General features: G+C 40.4%; 1 pseudogene; it reads right to left on the bottom strand.

Moving 5' to 3' along the window:
- Nucleotides 1–605: 605 nt before the first annotated feature.
- Nucleotides 606–1,365, bottom strand: LOC124968112 (olfactory receptor 19-like; annotated as a pseudogene).
- Nucleotides 1,366–11,351: the final 9,986 nt, after the last annotated feature.

The following is an 11,351-nucleotide window of genomic DNA, read 5'->3' as shown; positions in this document are numbered from 1 at the left end:
ACGAGGACAGAATCCTGATGGTGAGAAGAAAAGCTGATGCTCAGCCATGGAGCTCACTGCTCCCTTCAAATCCACATCATCAGGAAGAGCAGCTGAGACGGGGACTCATGGAGACACAGGGGACCCACAAGGGCCAAACCGTGGTTCTGCAATTCCCACCAGTATAGGATGGTACAGACTGTCTTAATTGTAACATGTGTCCCTGCCCCATAGGAGTGCCATGTATGACTGTTTTAGTGTCATCAAAAGAAAAATGTATCAATTTGATGTGTCATTTGAGAAGAAATGATTTTCAGAAACATATGTTGTTCCATGAGATCAAAGTGAATTTCCAATATCTCAAATGCAGGACAGAAAATAACTTTGAGGGAGTATGCAAATGATAAAGAGGAACAATGTTCAGATCTCAGAGGGAGGAGAAAGCATAGCAGCGTGTGCTTTATAACTTTTGTAGGGAAGTAGAATTCAAAGAAAGAGAGACTCTCGAGAATGAAGAGAAGGGAGAAGTCACACGTCTAAAATCATCAAAATAATGTGAGTTTTGCTATGAGACTTTGAGGTCTGAGGTCAAAAGCAATTTTTAAGAACCAGGAAAATGGGCCACTTCAAAATTTTATCCTCAAAATTTTTTTCAGAGCACTGATGGGGTCCTTATTCCTCAGACTATAGATGAAGGGGTTCAGCATGGCGGTGACCACAGTGTACATCACCGAGGCTGTTGCAGTAGAGCGTGAGTTTTGGGTCACAGCAGAACTGAGATACAAACCCAAGAGTGTGCAATAAAATAAGAAGACCAAAGAGAAGTGAGAAGCACAGGTGGAGAAGGCTTATACCTGCCCTGAGCTGTTGAATTTGCATGGATGGAGGACACTATCTTGGAGAAGGAGTAAGGATGTCAGCAAGGGGGCCACCAGCCAGAAGCAAAGCTGCAAAATACATCACTATGTTATTAAGAAAAGTGTCAGAGCATGCAAGCAGGACCAGTTGATTAAGTTCACATATAAAATGTGGGATTTCCAGGTCAGTGCAGAAGGACAGCCGCAATGCCATTAAGGTTTCTAGTAAGGAATTCAGGACACTTGTGACCCAGCATGCCAGCACCAGCAATCCACAGAGCCTGTGGTTCATGATGACTGTATAGTGTAGGGGGTGGCAGATGGGCACGTACCTGTCATAGGTCATCACAGCGAGAAGGAAGTTGTCCAAAACTATAAATAATATAAAAAAGTAAATTTGTATTAAGCAGCCTTCATATGTTATGACGTTGCTCTGCATCTTGAGGTTCACCAACATCTTTGGGACAGTAGTAGAGACCAAACAGATGTTCACAAAGGCCAGGTTGGAGAGAAAGAAGAACATGGGTGTGTGCAGGTGGGAGTCTGAGATGGTGGCCAGGATGATGAGCAGGTTCCCCAGCACAGTGACCAGGTACATGAACAGGAAAAGCCCAAAGATGAGGGACTGCAGTTCTGGGTCCTTTGAAAATCCCAGCAGAAGGAATTACAAAATTTCTGTGAAATTTTGTTGTTCCATGCACTGTGAAAGGAAAAAATATACATTAGTAGTTTTTGTATCTAAACCCTTTTAGGGTGACCCCAGTGCTTACCTTAGTTAGGAGATTTGTCCCCTAATTAGCTGACTCATTTCTCATTAGGAGTTTCAGTCCTTATGAGCATCGTGTATATTCTACATTTTCAGTGAGCAATTCTTCCATGTCCTTGAGGAAGGACATTGAGTTCTGATCCTGTTTCTGACATTGGCCGGACCAGGGGCACAGGTGCTGAAAAATAAAAGTGCCTAAGTTGCAGTCGTGAGAGAGAATGAAGGTAGACAGTCACTAAAAGCAACAGCATGAGAAGAGGGTTTCTGAGGTTTTCTCCATGAAGTGACGATGCGCAGAAGAGATAGATTTGAACACTAGAGTGTAGATATTTGAGAACAGCACACAGCGTACATAGGAGTACATGTTATGTACATGTACATACTATATCCACATGTCAGATGATAAAATCAATGTGAAAGAAACATGGACAGGTGAGAAGGGAAGGAGGTGGAGGTGCTATCCTTATGGGGGTCCAGGTAAGAAAGGTCAAGGGTGATGCTTGAGCAGAGGCCTGCAGGAGAGGAGGGTGCCCTGAGGTGGTCTGCAGAGGTCTGGGCCTGGCAGAAGAGATGAGTGGCACAGAGGCCTGAGGATGGTGCTTGCTGCAACATCCAGTTTCCAAAGGAAGCCATGGTGGCAGCCAGAGTGAGCCAGGCAGGAGGAGGAGATGCCCCGACTGCGAATGCTGAGGAAGGAGCTGCCTTCCTGCTGCTGTGGAGATGCTGAGTCTCAGGAGGGGCCTTTGTTTTCCTGACTGCTGCTGGGGGTGACTTTACTGAAGGAGCAGACCTCCTAGGAACTGTGCATGCTTTATGTGGATGAGGGGATGAATACAGATATGTGAATCCTGACCACCCCCTCTCCACTTCAATGTCAGAAATGTGCCCATCACCTCCAAGAGTGTCCCTGGGTCCCTATTGTATCAATTTTTTTGTGTTTTCCTTTGGCAAGAACACTTACCCTGAGTTCAACCCTAATAGCACCTTTTCACATGCACAATATTGTATTGTTAGTGCTGGTTCCATGCTGTCTAGCAGGTGTATGGAAATTAATCTCCATATACAACTTTAACTTTCCACCCATGAACACAAGGCCCACATTCCCCTCTTCCACTCTCTGACAACACCCTTCTATTCTGTGTCTCTGAGTGTGACCATTTTAGAAATCTCATGTATGAAGAATTACACATTGTTATGATTTCAGAGGTACTCTATGGACCAATGTGGATTCCCCCTCATTTCTCTCTTTTGGTTAGGATCAGTCACCAACATTGTAATGGCCTCAATTGAGCCAGACATGGACTAAAGAAAAAAAATTTACAGGCTAATGTGCTTGATGAACTTGGAGACAAAAACTTCAACAAAATAATTGCAAAATGAGTTCAATGGCATGCTAAGAGGATAAGAACCTCCTTGGAATACATGAGCCGAAGTGCCCCTGATCTATAACACTCACCTTGAAATCCTGCACCTCTCATCACATTCTGTCAAATTTTCTCAGAGGATCTATCCCTGAGCACATTATAATTACATGCATTTGTTTCTGTGTACTCTACATTTGCCATTATAATCTCAGCTCCAAACAAAAAAAGATTCTACCTGTTCTGTTCGTTTTATATAAAAACATGGAGAAATTATGAATCTACATAGAAAGAATAATCGGGCAAGTAAATGGTTTCAAAGTAACTTTATTAAATAAAATTTAATGAAAATCTAAAATAAAATTTCCATCAAAAGAACTGAAATAAACACCATGAGTCTGTAATTCAAGATTGACAAAGACCTAGAAATAAAATATTTAAAAGATACTTTGTGTGAATTACCTTCTTTATATCAGAGAGAATATACAGTCTTTGGTTTTTTGTTTGATTTTAAAATGTGTAAAAACAATACAATTTTAATAAAGAGATACTTTCTAAGGAACAACAAATGAAACTTTATCCAAAGTTATAACTTCACCCTGTAAAAACAAGAATGGATCCAGATATGCTCATGACAGTGGACCTAAGAGTAAGAATGATGGAATTGTGTAGCCACCATGGTTAAAGCCTGGCCACAGCTCCCGTCCTGAGTTCCTGCCAGGCCCCTGGGCGAGGTGTGTTCCTGAATCTCCTCATCTATTCCCAGCAGTAAACCAAGGAAGCCAGGTGCCTATTCCAATTGTGCAGAGAGGAGCTCTTGTAGATATAATGACACTCCTGTGTATGAAGCTTGTGCTCATTAGAAAGACGCAGGCAACCTTCAGTGGTGTGCAATAGAATACGTCCCACAGGAGGGCAGAGGGTGATTGCTACTCATAAAATCTGAACCAAGTCCAAAGGCAAAAGGGAGAAATGAGGAAAAACAGATAAGTGCTGAGATGCAGAATGGTGTAAAAGGAGCTTGATTACTACAGACCATGAAGAAGAACTTTAAACATAAGAAGCTATGGAGCAATGTGACCGACTCATAGGTGTGGCCATATGAAATGTACAAATTTTCACGCATTCCCCCTCAAAAATGTCAATACATATATAAAGAACTAAATTGCAAACAGTAAACATAGTTGAAAATAATTTCCAATTCTTTCTTTGACCTCAGAATTTAAAAATATCCAATTCCCATAGAAGCAAAAATTTCCAATTTCAAAGCAAAAAAAAAAAAAGCTAACATGCTGAGAAAACATGTATTCAGCCTCTGATTCAGAACTATGGAGCAGTAAAGAAAGAAATTTAAGAAAGCCTTAGAGATGGAGAGATGCCCCATGTTCTTCTACAGGCAGCCTATGCAGTAAGGAAAGAATTACACATAAAGCTCTTTAATTTTGTACTTTAACCCATGAAATAAAACTGACTTCATTACTGTGAACACCCAGCATGAGAAAGATACTGTGAGATGCATGTCTACTGAACGGTTGTTGCAAGGTTACATTTGTAAGCAGCCCATTAGTCTGACCCAGGTAATGAATTGGAAAGGGCTCCAATACACTTCAGGCTGCAATGAAAGAAAAGCCCTCCCCTCATTGGTGCCCACCACACCTAAGACTCATTTTGCCTAAACTGCTGCTGGGGAACTCTCTGGATATGTTCCCTTATTATGAAAAATTCTTTTTACCACTTTCCAGTCTCATCAAATTGGACTGTGTTCCCATTACATAGTAGACAAGAATGAGTGAGGCATTGCAAAGTCTGAGAGAGGCTTCCCTGTAACATGTTAAAAAAGTTGCAGAAGACTTAGTAATCACACAGACACTCCACTCTCTCAGTTCTGGGCTGGGCTAGCTAAATTCTGTCAACTTCTGTTCTGGCTGAACATTTCCAGCAGTACCAACCAGCATCTTAGACTCACTCAGATGGGTCTCTGAGAAGGTCTCCCTGTGGATGTCTGGAGAGCTCTCCAGTTGATGGTGGAGACTGAAGCTCTGGCCCCAGACACGACAGCATGTGGAATGAATCTCTGGCTCGCAAGCCTGACTTAGGACTCCAGAACAAACCACCATGTCCTGCTGTTCAGCCTGTGATTGCACATTCTGAGGGACAACATCAGCGCATCTACTTGTAGCTCCCTGTCTGCTCATTAGGTACATTTCCTCTCACCACTCCATCCTCTGAGCACCTGACTTCCTAGGGGACATTGGTCTGAGCAGAAAGGAAAATGTTCCTGCTCATTCTATGTTCCGAAGGGATCAGCGCAATTAGGTGAATCCAGTCTTTGTTTTTCTTTGTCCATAAAATCCTCCACCTTGTGGAGGTCTAGACCCCTTAGCATTTTTGCCCAATCCTTAGCTACAGTTTCCTCCAGTGTGTGAGGCTTTGCTAGATTCCGTGGAATTCCCAAGCACTGGATTGTTGGGTCATACCTCCCAATATGTTCAGAAAATTGCTGTTCCCTTTTTATCATGGGAGAGAAAACTGTTTCTTTGTTATAAAGTCATGGGGATTTAACACAACCTTTGAATTCATTATGCTTTTTACAAGGCACTTAGGATTTTCATGTTTGGAACTCAATTTAAAACTGTTATTTAAGAAATAAATAAAGTAGGATCACAGTTTCCTTGGGAAAAAATAGTCATTTATGCCTTCATTTTTAAAACATTAGCCAATTATTACTGAAATATTTAGATTTTTTGTGTGTAGCACAAACTGAAGTTAGAATCTTACAAAGATTGTTTTATTTAATCTTACAGGTGGACATTAATGAGGACAATTATATCAGGGACTCACTGTACACTTGTATAAATGTAGCCCAGAGATGTTGAGAGATCTGCCTCCAGTTGTGAACTAAGTAACAATGAGTTTTCCTCCTGGAGTTCCCAGTTCTCCTGCTCCAGGGCACTGGTCTTCCATCTGGCATGAGGGTGCCTCTTGGAGACAGGTGGCAATGATGGAGGGAGATTTGAGTTGCTACAACTTGGGATTTGCACTGAACCTAGTGGGTTGAGGCCAGGGATGCTTCTCAAATGCCAGTAAAGCACAGGACACCACACATCAGTGTGGTGTTTTGCACAAATGCCACAGAGGGTAATTTGAGAAACACTTTTACATCCAGAATCTTTCCAACTTCAGTGTGAATATGAAGCACTTGGGGATCTTGTTGAAATGCAGGTTGTGATTGGCAGGTTAGTGTGGCCAGAGATTGTGCATTTATAAGAGTTCTGACTTGGCATTGAGGCTGCCATCCCAGTGGGGGAAACTCTCCTTTTTTACTCAAAACACAGAAAAATTGTGTTTGTTGCCTATGACATAATATTTTCAAAAACACATGCATTGTGGAATGACTAAATACAGTTAATTATCAGTTGCATCACTTCATATAATTATATTTTTAGGTGAGAACACTCAGTATCCACTCAGCATTGTTAAAGATTCTGTTTCCAACACTAGCGACCAAGTTCTAGATCTCTGGAACCTCTCCTCCTGTCTAGCTGATCCTTGAATCCTTTGTCCAACATCTCTCCTACAACCCCACAACCACATGATTTTTGATTCCACAAGTGAGTGAGATCATGTGGCATTTCTCATTCTGTCTCACTACTTTCACTTCCATGATGAGTTCCATTTCCATCTGTGATTCCACAATTGAAAGGATTTCTTCCACTTTTATGGTTGAACCATATTCCTTGGTGTATACATATGGCATTTACTTTATTCATGCATCCATTGATGAACACTTATGAGGATTTCATATCTGCATATTCTGAATAAAGTTGTAATGAGTAGAAGTGCAGAAGTCTCTGAGATGCTAATTTCACTTCTTTGGATGAACATTGTCAGTGGTGGAATTGCTGGAATCCAAGGCCTTCTCCACAGTGAATTTCTCCATCTCAGTTCTGATTGTAGGTGGTTGGATGCTGGACCCTGTAGATCAGTTTCTGCCTGAACAAGTTGACATTTGCCTTTCAAATGCTTCCCTCATGTCAGGAAATGAAACTTGCTGTCTTTGGCTCTTTATATACAAATCTGGTAGATTCCCCCTTCTATATGGGGTTTCTCATTGACTCAGGCAACTGTGACATCATCACGGTTTCCAGTCACAGAATGTGAGCCAGTGTTGACCTGCTCCTGGGAGACAGGGAGTGGTGGAGGAGGGGACATGGTCCCGGGATCCAGGCGTGCAGCTCAGAGCCTGAGTGCAACACCCTATGCTGTGTAGTACTCATGGGTGCCATCTGTGACCCACCCAGAAGCTCTCCAATTATGCACAATAAAGATTTTCATACTCATTTTTTGCTGTTTTCCTATGTTTCACTATTGGGAAAATGTATAAAACACACGTTTCTTGGGGCAACAAAGTATTTCTCCCTTGCTTCTCACCTTCCTCTTACAAATCCATAGAATATAATTCACAAACTTTTTCGATGCCACCAGAAATTTGAAATCTTTTTTCTCCGATCCTTCCCTATGGAGAACTTGTTTTATATTTTACGATTAGTTATCACTCCCACATTTTCTGCTGGAGGACTGAACAGTCCTAAACTTCTTTGAGTGTTGGCCCTGTCTTGCATGAAATGAAAGCATGTCCCTCCTGCATGACTTTACACATGGACAAGTGTTAATTTGGGGTGTCTACTTGCATTAATTGAGAGATGCCAGGAGAACTGTTCAATCTTCACTTCTCTGTGCATCTGGAAGTGTATTTGCAGAGAAGACTGGCAGTGGACAGAATGATGAAGCATCCTGAGTATAAGCAACACTGCCCTGATATCTGGAGCCCTGGACTGAACAGGAAAGCAGAACAAGGGGAAGCTCTCTGCCATCTCTTCTTTCTGGAGCAGGCGTGTTCTCTCTTGCTGCTGCTGCTGGACATCTGACCCCAGATTCCTAAGCCGTGGTCTCTGCCATGGAGTCTGGGTGTATCTCATATTGAACTGACTGATGCACCATTGGCCTCCCTGGCACTGAGGCCTCTGGCTTCTAGGATTGAGTCACATGATTGTCTTCTCTGGGTCTGCACAGCCATTGTACAAATACTCAGGCTCTGATCACAAGAGTCAGTCTCATATGTGAACCACATTCCCAGAATGAAGATCCACATGGGGCAAAATGCACCTGGGTCAGAGCCACACACCTTGAAGCCCACGGTGAAGGGACCCAGGCTGTGCTCATGGGAAAGCACTCTAGCTTGGGACATTGTTTGTTTTCTGCAAAGGAAAGTAACACACTCCTCAGAGGATCTCAAGTGCCTCCAAATCCACCCTTGCTGTAGCCTGTGTCAGAAAGTCCTTTCTTCTCCTGGCTGACAAACCTCCTCTCATGAGTCCATGGAGTTGTGTTAATGCCTGTGTCTGTTGGTGGAAAGTGTTGTTCTCACCTTTTTGCTACTGTGAATAATGTTACTATGGACATTGTTGTTCAAGCATCTTTTGAGACCCTGTTTTCCCTTGTTTGGGTGGATGCACACAAGGTGGAATTGCTAGGTGACATGATAGTTCTAGGTCTAACCCTCTAAGGAAATGCCACACTGTATCTGCAGTAGCTGCAATATTTACATCCCCAGGACTAATGGATGAGGGTTCCAAATTGTTATCTTCACCAACACTGCTATTTTATTTTTAAGAATTTATTATTGTTTTTTATTTTTATTGACTCAATAATTTACATGTTTGTCTGATTTACAATATCATACTTTGATAAATGTGTACATTGTGTAATGATTAATTCAGATAATTAGCATGTCCACCTTCTTAAACATATATAATTTTTATAATGAAAACAAATAATTATCTAAATTTTAAAATGCATATTATGTATTAGTAGCTTTAGTCACACTAGTATACAACAGAGCATCAGAATTATTCCTTCTATCTTTCTACCATTGAATCCATTGGCCAACTTCTCCCCATTTTTCCTCTTTCCTTTCCCATCCAGACCCCAGTAACCTCTATTCTGCTTTCAGTTTCCACAAGATCAGCTTTTTGAGATTTCACCTATAAGTGAAATCATGCCTATTACTTTTCTGGGTTCATCTGAAGTGAAGAACATCTCACTGTGGTTTTGGTTTGCATTAAGCTCATGTTTTGGTCTCCCTAAGTGAAGTGTTTTTGTGAGACAGTATCAACTGCTCCTTTGACCTTTGTCACTGTTGGCTGCCACACTTCCGGCAGAGCTGAAGATCACTGTGAGAGACCTTCTGGCCTGTGAACCCAAGACATGTACTATCTGCCCCTTCACAGAAGTTTAGTGGCCACCACATTCAAGTAATTAGGCAAGGTGTGAATTGTATTAGAGAATGTGTGTGTATGCGTGTGAGGTTTCTTAGGTAGGAGGTTCTTGGTGGTCAGTTGATATGGTGAATTACATTTATTGATTTCTAGATGTTGAACCAACTTGCATCCTGAAATAAAACCCACTTGATCATGGTGCACTATCTTTGTAATATGTTCTTGTATGCTTTGCTAAATTTTGTTAAGAATTTTTGCATCTATGCTCATTAGGGATATTGGTCTGAAATTTTTTTCCTCGATGTGTCTCTGTCTGGTTTTGGTATCAGGGTGATAATAGCATCATAGAATGAGTTTGAAGGGGTTCCCTCCTCTTCTATTTCATGGAATACTTTGAGGACTATTGGAAAGAGCTCTTCTTTGAGGGTCTTGTAGAACTCAACTAAGAATCCATCTGTTCCCAGACTTTTTGAGACGATTCAGCGCAGAGTGAGGGTCTTTGTTGATAGGTTTTTAAAGACTTTTTCTATTTCATTGTTTGAAATTGATCTATTTAAATTGTGTATGTCCTCCTGATTCAGTTTGGGTGGATCATATGTCTCTAGAAATGTGTTGATGTCTTCAAGATTTTCTATTTTGTTGGACTATAGATTTTCAGAATAGATTTTAATTATGTTTTGTATTTCAATAGTGTCTGTCATGATAGTTTCTTTTTCATCCTGAAGTTTAGGAATTTGAGTTTTCTCTCTCCTCTTTTTTAGTATGGCTAAGGGTTTATCAATTTCGCTTATGTTTCAAAGGAAGCAACTTTTTATTTTGTCAATTTTTTCAATTGTATCTTTTGTTTCAATTTCATTGATTTCAACTATTTCTTGTCTTCTACCACTTTTGGTGTTATTCTGTTCTTCTTTTTCTAGGGTTTTGAGCTGTAGTGTTAGGTTGTTTATTTGTTGACTTTTTCTTCTTTTTGAATGTTTTCCATGAAATGAATTTTACTCTTAGTACTGCTTTCAGAGTTCCCCAGAGATTTTTATATGTTGTATCTTTGTTCTTGTTTACCTCTAAGAATATTTTAATTTGTCCCCTGATGTCCTGTGTTATCCATGCATCTCTCAATAGCATATTATTTAATCTCCAGGTGTTGTAGTGGTTTCTATTTTTATTTTGTCATTGCTTTCTAATTTCATTCCATTAGGATCTCATAGAATACAAGGTAGTATCTCTTTATTTTTTTGGTTTGTTTGCTAAGAGTAACTTTGTGGCATAACATATGGTCTGTTTTAGAGAAGGATCCATGTGCTGCTGAGAAGAGAATGTATTCACTCATTGATGGATGGAATATTATATATACATCTGTTAAGTCTAAATTGTCAATTGTGTTATTAAGATCCATGGTTTCTTTTTTAAGTTTTGTGTGGAAGATCTGTCCATTGGTGAAATAGGTGTGTTAAAGTCACCTAGCATTACTGTGTTGTGGTCTATTGGGTTCCTGGAATTGGGAAGGACTTGTTTGATTTATATGGATGAACCATTGTTTGAGGCATAAATATTTATGATTGGTATGTCTTGCTGATTTCTGCTTCCCTTAATCAGTAGGAAATGTCTTTCTTTATTTAATGTGACTAACTTTGGCTTGAAGTCCACTTTATCTGATATAAGGATAGATACACCTGTTTTTTTGCTGAGTTCATGTTCATGGTATGTTTTTTCCCATCTTTTCACCTTTAGTCTGTGGGTATCTTTTTCTATGAGAGGAGTCTCTTGATGGCAGCATATTGTTGGGTATTTCTTTTTAATTTTACTGCCTGACTATCTTTTGATTGATGAGTTCAGTCCATTAACATTCAGGGTTATTATTGAGATATGATTTGTATTACTGGTCATTTTGGCTTACTTTTGGATTTGGACTAGGTTTCTCCTTTATTTGGCTATTCCTCTAGGGTAGTTCCTCCCTTTGCTGACTTACATCATTGTGTTTCATTTCTTCCTCATGGAATATTTTGCTTAGAATGTTATGTAGTGCCAGCTTTCTATTTGTAAATTCTCTTAGCTTTTGTTTATCATGAAAGGATTTTATTTCATCATCAAATCTGAAAGTAAGTTTTGCTGG

The sequence above is a fragment of the Sciurus carolinensis genome, chromosome 17, assembly GCF_902686445.1.
Source record: "Sciurus carolinensis chromosome 17, mSciCar1.2, whole genome shotgun sequence".
In the NCBI taxonomy this organism is placed as follows: domain Eukaryota; kingdom Metazoa; phylum Chordata; class Mammalia; order Rodentia; family Sciuridae; genus Sciurus; species Sciurus carolinensis.
Note: the sequence above shows the minus strand (reverse complement) of the source record. Positions and strands in the feature narration are given on the sequence as shown.